Source organism: Osmerus eperlanus, chromosome 2 (genome assembly GCF_963692335.1).
Source record: "Osmerus eperlanus chromosome 2, fOsmEpe2.1, whole genome shotgun sequence".
NCBI lineage: Eukaryota > Metazoa > Chordata > Actinopteri > Osmeriformes > Osmeridae > Osmerus > Osmerus eperlanus.
In genome coordinates, this window is record NC_085019.1 from 4,467,366 (window position 1) to 4,475,768 (window position 8,403).

An 8,403-nucleotide genomic window follows, 5' to 3' on the forward strand; every position below is an offset into this window, starting at 1 on the left:
AAGTATAAGTAACTTCAGGTTTTCCCAGTACAAATTGTGAATTTCTTGCTCAGTAAGGCATTTATACATCGAAGTTAACTGTGTTGTTTTATACAGGTGAAAGCCATATTTCAAAGACCCTTAAAAGTTGGATAAGGCATTTTGCATAATTTCAAATAATCAATAAAGTGCCTATTTTTTACATAAAATAAACGTCTGAATGGAGCATCGTTGACCATGTGTTTTGTGTTTGACACCCTTTTAATTGTAATGCCATAAATAAACACAGTCTCCCTGAATTAGAGCAAGAGTATTTGTTTCATAGCTCTTGTTAATATGCTAAAAGAAGCTTATCGAATTGGGTCAGCTAATTAAGCAATTAGCTTATTTCAGCTCTGTAGTGAGGCTGTGCTAATCTACGGCATTGTAGGCTCAGATATGCCAAAATGGAGTGGCACGGCTCTCTCTGTAGGGCTGTACTCCTCTTCCCGCTCTTATCCCCTCACTCGTAGGATCGGGTTTGAAGTCATCCTTCTCCTCAAAGTAGCTGCCGAGAAGGAGACCCCTCTGTGTTCGCTAATGCTCACATTTCCCATGCAAATCCCTGGAATTGAATAGGTTGTTTATTGTCTGGTTCATATACTAGACATTTCTGTAGTGTTGTTGAAGTGTTTGCTCTCTGCATCTGTAGTTGTGTTAACACACATGAAATCCCAGGCAAATTTGAGTTTGATAGCCTTAAAGCCAAGATGAATGTCTATGGCTTTCGTGAAGGCATCCGTATGGCTTCCTACCAGACATCTGACGATGGCATACTTAGGCTGACTTTGGAGCTCTGAGATGAACCATGTTGCCAGTCATTATAAAATGACTTTCATTCTACATGGGTGCAGTGCATTATCTTTGTCAATTCCGATAGGGACAATGTTTTTTTTCAACAACGCATTGGTACGCCATATATGTACCTGTACTCCAGTTAAGGTGAGTGTACATTATGTGTACAGTCATGTTGGCTCATGGTGGATAAACGTTTTGCTTGATATTACACTGGATCATCCGTAGTCGTAGTGAAACAGTAATATGATATGCTGCATATCTTGTAATGTATTGTTAGGGAGTTTGAGCATCATCTACAAAATAATGGAGACACGTAGGTGCAGAAATCCACTTGATGTCTTCTTAGAGCTCTGCAGTTTGAATTCAGCCACTCGTGCAGTCTCCTACCCTCGGACACGTTGTTCATTAAGCTCATGCATATCATCAGACGTTCCTGTGCTCATTCCATCAGGCAGATATGGAGGGGAGAAAACGATGGGAATGATGGATATTCAAACAACCGTTCTCATCTGCAAAGGTCATTAAAACCTGGCATACATTAGAAAATCTGCTAATTATGAAATGGCTTAACTCTATATTCAGTGGGATTATGCCTACTCAGTCGGAGTATGTTGATCCTCTCCCTTAGCCATCGCACGACAGTTGATGCATGGGACTTGTGGCTCTGAACTAATGCTCTCAATGCTTGTCGGTCATCTCCTCTGACTACAGAGAGAAACAAGGTCTAGAGATGAATTAGTGCATCGCAAGTCTGCCGTCCGAATTTTGCAGAGGAGATAACCAAGTAACGCCTCACAGGAGCATTTCCTGAAAATGTGTGTTCTGTTGTCCATTGCTTTCATGTATCGCTTTCTTTACACTGAAATGGTTGCTTCAAGCTCAATTGTCCAGTTGCTGGGAACCCTTGACTGGGCTGAGGGCTACGGTTTCACCAGCGAGTCTGTGGCCAGTTGTTTAAGAAAAGGTTAGACATGGAGTCACCAGCTCCTGAAGAAGCCTTTTACATAATGTAGGTCATTGCTCTTAGGTGACATTTATCACATGCTGTGCCATAATCTCCTATTTGAATATGAAAAAGCCTTTACCACACAAGCATGGTAATGCCTAAAATATGATCCACTTACTAGTAAATGCAGAACCGAATAATATATGACTGAGTCCTCCACGACTCGAAAGCATTGATTTGACATGGCAAAGCACCCCAGGCTCTGGTGGATAGAGCACTCTTAAACACTTGACTTAAAAAGTCTTGTGGCTATGAAGAGCATTAAGGTATTTGACACTCTCAGACTGTCTGCATCCGAAGCATGGTTGTTATAAGCATGATATCAGGCCTGGGGCTTTGTGAGTTTTCATTGTACTGTATGCTTTCTCTGACATTTTATTGAGGAACATAACATCATCTTAAAGATATGGAAGGACTTTTTCTTATTGATAAAGTGGACTGACGTCTTCCTCAAAGTTTGCAAAAGCATTTCCTTACAGGGAACCATTGATGCTTGTGAACCAATGTCCTAGTCAGCCCTAAAAATATAATCACAGGAACCTAAAAAGCCAGCTACTTCAGATCATGTAGCTACTATAAAAAGCAAATAAACAGATGGTCACACAACTTCCTAAAATAGCCTCTGTGCCATAGATATTTTGAGATGTAAAATCATTCTGAAGTTGGTCTATTTAATAATCCATTTGCCAATTAAGACAGGCAGATGAGCTCAGGTCTATAAAAGGTTAATAAGCCTCAGCTGCAGTGTGGTTATCCTGGGTAAATGTCACTTAGATGTGGGCCACTGTGGGTCAAGATCTCCCCCCCAGATCTAAATTTAATCACATAGCCGTTGTCTGGCCCTGTCCTCACCCTCATTAGTCCTTGGCTTGTGCAAGAGTGTGATCTGCCCTGCTTCAGCCCTGGCACTCCCCCCTCTGGCCCCTGCTCTGGGCACGTGACCATCCGCCATCCAAACAGCTGAAGAGAAGTCGAGCTCAAAGCCACCCACAGCATCATGTAGAACTGTTGTTACAGTAAGTACAGGCATTCACTCTGCTGCTGTCCAAATATGCTAAAATGATAGATGTGGTTCTGATGACTACAACATCACTAAAGGGATATATTGTTCAGGTTTATATTGCATTTCCAATCGCAAACAACTTAGTGCGATGCTCTATGTGACTTTGTGTGTGTGTGTGTGTGTGTGTGGGGGGGGGGGTTAAGGTGAGGGAAGAATCAGGGGAACCACTGTGACTAAATGCATGCACCATCACGTGGGTGAGCTGTCACCTTGTGGCTCTCAGCGCCACCTGCCAGGTCCACCCCACAGAATGGCAGAGTTGCCAGTGATCCAAGCAGTCATCGTGTCTTAATTATCTCCTCTGAGTTTAATTAACTGCCTCATCCATCGGCCAAAATGCTGCCTTGAAATGTCCCAAACAATTTGCAACTGAGGCAGAATGGATCATTGTCAGATCACTTTATTGGTTGGTTTCTCTGACATTTAGAGGACAAGAATGGGTATGCCATTAGAATAATGGTTTGGTAAACAGCTATTGAAAAGTACAAACTACACCAAAATGACCTAAGGCAGTGCAGTTGCATATGATTAGAGTTTATGTATTGCCATATTGTTTGAGAGAAGACTTGGGGGAGAATGCTTGACACATGCACTACGTGTGTTTGTATTTCCCTCCTTTTTCTCAGTTGAAAATATGTTTTGGTGCAAACTGTCCATATGGACTGGAATATGGAATTATTTAATTTTGAATAATAATATGAATTATACACAAAGTGGGTAATCATTCTCATGCCCTACAGAAATAATTACCATAATTCTGATAAATAAGTAGATGGCAGAATGTGTGAATTGAGGTAGATTTATCTTAATTAATATCTTGAACCTACTTGGAGAAAGGTAAATGGCTCCACCGGGGCCAGAGATGTGCCACTGTCTCTGTGTTTATGTGTGCAGATCTTTCTCATGGCCTGCCATGTAGTGGTAGCCTGAGGATATTAAGCTGCTCTCCAGGTATACATCAAACTTAGGCAGGCTGCTGATAACATACATACACACACACGCACACACACACACACACACACACACACACACACACACACACGCACACACACACACACACACACACACACACACACACCCACACACACACACAGACACACACAGACACACACACCCACACACACAGACACACACACACACACACACACACAAACACCTCCCGTGTCCAATCAATCATAGAGGTTCCACTCTGCAGCAGAAACCCACAATACTACACATAGTCCTGTTATTTTAATTATCACAAATAAGTTGTCTACGTTTATTTCTAAATATCATTTAAAACTGTAGAGGGGTGTTTGTGGGCATGCTGACATTCTCTGATGCATTTTTTATGAGCATCTTTGTAAGCTTCGATCTCTGTTTGTTTTCCGTCTAAAATAAAGTGTGGATTTCTTTTACTCATCACAAATGAAGCCAATTAAAATGTTAATCATTACAAGTAGAAAAGGGACAAAGGAATCCAAATAAATTGATGTATTGACGTTTTTTAATTAATTCATTCGGGTTCCGACTGTGTTGCATAATTATGCTTAAGTGTTTAATTACATATTTTGATGGGATCCTCAATTACTCTGGCTTAATAAAATATCATTAGCCTGTCTCCCAGGTTCTAAGCTGTAGAGACATATATTAGTCTATCTATTTAAATAAAATATTAGATTACAGACTGGCTGTGATATTTGGCAGGTATCCAGCCCTCAATCTACAGTAAATCTCTGTTAACCTGGAAGCCGATCCTCACATCAAAGTTTGACATAGCAGCTAACAAACAATGTAAAATTTACATATTAATTAGTAGCGGGCAATCAGCAGCAGTGATGAATTCAAATGAGTGGCCCTTCTCTGTAAGTTCCAGTCCTCGTCAGTCTGCCCTCACAGTGCCGCCATGCGGGGAACTCACTCCACAGAACTAAAATAAATTACCCAGACCCATAGGGCACCTAGAGCCTGGCATGATCGTTTTTTTTTGTTTTTTTACTCAGTGTGAGTGAATAGTTTGTATCCTTTTACCACCCGCAGTCCTACAAATCGTTTGGCAGTATGTCGTGACATCAACCAGAATTTGCAAACCGCAGATTGAAAAAAAAAAGCAACTGAGCATCCAGAACTCCAACATTTACACAAATTAATTTCAACTAGGAATTGTAATGTATTTGGCAATGCAGGGCAAGAGCTACCACAGAGCAGCTGTTACACAATTATTAGCTCGTGGAAACTCTCTAAAGGTTATTGTATAAGAGTGATTTGACATACTCACAGCTATGTTTCTCACAGCATGGGTGTGCACAACGTGTTTCGCCTTAGTTTCTTCAGGCCTTTACTACCATGGCATGTTTTATTTTTTATAAAATGTTTTACATCTTCTACCACAAGAACAAGAATCCTTGGCAATGGCTCAGGGGCAAAACCCTATAATTAGAAGGAAGCTCAATTGGTTAGCAGGTAATTTACCTTAAGGGGATAAGTCTAATTATTGTCTTTGAAAACCTAATTTAGCGTCTAACACTTCAGGTGTCTTTTCCCCTCTCTTTAGCAAAGGGAAAGGTATCCTGGAGCATTCTAGGGGCTGAGCCATCCCCCTGTGTCTCACATCTCTTGTGGTTTGTGTTTACATGAATGATTTCTAAAGAGGAACTATGAGCCATGTCACAGGAACAGGTGACAACAGAGCATGGCGTTGTCTCCTTTTGTTTCTCTCTGCAGGTGCATGGGCGTTTCCGAAAGAAGGCTCGGCTCTCAGCCCCTGCGTTAAATGTTCCTAGCAGGTGAACCTGTTCCTGACAGATGGTGTTTGTGAGTGACACTTGTTCCCAGCAGAGGTGGGCCCAGGGAAACGATCACAGAGAAGTCTCTGCTGAGTAGCCCAACCAACCTGATGGCACATGCTCTGTTGTGGTCTACACCTGCTGAAGGATGGCGTTTACACCACCGTCCCTGGGCTCCACCTCCAAGTGGGGTGTTAATCACAGCTCACTGCTCGCTCACACACTTTTAAAACCAGTAAATAACTGGAAACACAACAGCAGGGGATCCATCACTTGGACTTATTGCCATGGGATCATCTTTTGCTTAAAGGTGTATGCTACCACTCACACTACTGTTTGTTCTGGAATATGAAACTGTAAAACACTGAAACCGACCTTGCTAAAGAAAATGTTAATAACGGTAATCGACAATGCTGTGCTGTGCAAGATTTCACAACCTCTTAATGGTCTGACGTTACAGAAATAGATGTGTGGTGTATCTTGATAGCATACTTTGGCTGTTGTGTTTTCTGTCAAGCTATACTGTAGAGCCGTGGACATACTGTGATGTATGCAGCTCTCTCTGGCCCCTCCACACCATTGATAATGAGTGTCGACCACCGTTAAAAGGGTAGGCTAGAGGTCAGTCACAGTTCCACTGCTAAAATATGTAGAGAGAGTCAATAGTCTGGAATTGGCCCGTCCAACTGGAATATAGTGATCTGCTAACACTGAGATGGTCACCCAAGTCACTCAAGTCATTGCCAATTCAGATGGCTGAGACCGAGAGTAAGGCAGTCTGATCTGGCGAGCTGTCTGTGATTCACAGGGCTTCCAGCTGGAGCAGAGATCCCCAGTGAAGCACAAGATGGAACCCTCTCTATCTTGGCACTTCTTGGCTGGCTCAATCCCCTGCAGGCCATTAGGGACAAAATATGTTTTGTTTTTCAATTTTTTTCTTTCTGGAAGAAAAATACAGTCTGTCTTCATGCTATAACAGCCATTACTTAATTGTGGCGGATTTTCCGAGCAGAGTGTTGCTTTAATTAAGCAGCTAATTGCAATGTAGCTCTTGATTAGCTTTGGGGGATGGGAATGTTCAGACAGGCTAATATGTTGTGCACACTTCAGAATCATTTACAGAAATTGAAGCTAATTTCGCTCTCTGTGTCTATTGCTGCATTAATTTAATTTGGGTTGCTTTTAGCTCATTAACACTTCTAATTAATACGTTGACATCACTATTAAGATGTCTTTGAAATTGGCGTCTCCTGATAATCAGGATGGAAGAGGCTGACGGATGGAGAGAGGAGCTGGCTAGGGAAGGGAGAAAACTCCTTCAGACTGAAGGAGGGGAAGATACTGTCCCTCGTTCATGCACCACCCGTAGTGTATCATGGAGGACACTAATAGGGTTTTGTGGAAGTCTGGTAAATTGGAAATGAAAGGAATGCTGATTGTTTTAAATGGATATAGGCTGTATGTGTGTGTGTGTGTGTGGGGGGGGGTTAGTGCTGTGTGTGTGCGTGTGTGTGTGTGTGTCTGTCGCTCAAGAAGGGGTGAAGGGGGTAGAGGGGCATCAGGGCCAGATGCCGTACACAGCTGAAGATCACGCCTGACTAACTATGTATTTGGGTTTGTCACTTTAATGAGCAGAATTTAGTGGCTATGGGTTAGTAATCCCCAGTGTGAAGCCCCATCACACTGCCATCATTTTCACCAACTTTCAGCACATAAAAAATCTACATGAGCTGTTACTCATCTGTTAATTTCTAAGTTCACTGGATGTTATCCGCCCCTTTTCCTTTTAATTAATGTGAGGCGAGTGGGATCCGAATGGATTTATACCATTATTATGTTTAATATGTAATTTTACAACGGGATTCCATTTCATCAAGTGGAATAAACCAAAAGGATGAAAATAGTCTGTTGAATGTCGTAATAATGGGATTGAGCAGTCAAAACTCTGGATCGTACCATGCTGTCACCTCTTGACCACAGTGTCTCAAAATAATAGGCAAGGCAATAGCATCATCATTGACTCTCTCTCACATCAGCATTGATGGAAAAAGGATTCCATTTCATGGCAGTCTAATCAATAGTAAACCTTGTTTTCTCGTGAAGTGCTTTGTTTCCTGGTGTATTCTTCAGGATGGGACACACTGTGGGAAAGCCTTCTGTTTAGCACTTCATTAAAAACTCCCTCTAATAGGAGCCACTGGGGAGATGATCCTTGCGTCATGTGTAAAAGCTATCAACATCTGCATCAATTAACCCCCTCCTCCTCAGGGGCCCATTAGAAAGAGGAACACCCTTTAAAACTGCATATGGTTCAGATTAAGCTTGCGATGGAAGAAGGCCGATAGATTACCTTATTTGCTTCACTTATAGATTTTATTAAGGTTTTAATTTGTTAATGCTTATAGTCAGAAATGCACAGAAGCTGTGTGTGATACAAGAACACACACACTAAACTGATATCACACAATAAATTTAACAAAAATATAAAAAACTGATGCGTGATAAAGCAATCCCCCCAAAAATGCATACTTGCATACATGTGAACATAATATATCTCAAAAGGCTCTTCTCCAGAGTCTGTTTAAGATCCCTCGTTACTCTGCTCACTAAGGAGATCCAAGACAGGTCCAATTAAAGAATCTTTACAAGAAACTGCTGGCTAGAGCCCTGTTATCACAACTGGCAAGAGAAGCACTTACGCTTAGGAGCTCTTACAAATCAAACAGTGCGACCAAACACCGTGATGTTATTGG